Source organism: Oryctolagus cuniculus, chromosome 19 (assembly GCF_964237555.1).
Source record: "Oryctolagus cuniculus chromosome 19, mOryCun1.1, whole genome shotgun sequence".
Taxonomy (NCBI): Eukaryota; Metazoa; Chordata; class Mammalia; order Lagomorpha; family Leporidae; genus Oryctolagus; species Oryctolagus cuniculus.
In genome coordinates, this window is record NC_091450.1 from 47,433,811 (window position 1) to 47,434,139 (window position 329).

General features: G+C 48.6%; 1 protein-coding gene across 10 annotated transcripts in view; it reads right to left on the reverse strand.

The window, feature by feature from the left end:
- The window catches only part of AUTS2 (activator of transcription and developmental regulator AUTS2), a 1,249,738-nt gene that overhangs the window by 759,871 nt on the left and 489,538 nt on the right, over positions 1 to 329 (reverse strand). The gene's annotated exons all lie outside the window — the stretch shown is intronic.

A 329-nucleotide genomic window follows, 5' to 3' on the forward strand; every position in this document is an offset into this window, starting at 1 on the left:
GCCAAACCTCTCTGTTTGTTCCTCTATACCTTCTCTTTTTTCCCCACCACTGCTATTTGCAGCTCTGTGGCCCCATGATTTCCCATCTCACCTGGTCCACTGGGGGCTGGTGCCAACCTCTTGGTTCCAAGACTCTGCCATTTCCCTTTCTTATTTGCTCTTTCAGCATGGACCTGCGCAGCCTCTGTTGGTCTCTTGGGCTTCCCAACACGAATCTCCCACGGCTCTATCTCCAGTGTGTATCTTCTCTCCTTTTTTACTATCTATTTTGCCCTGCATGACTCAGATCGTTCTGTTGTTATACTGCCATCCTGGCATCCCAATATATA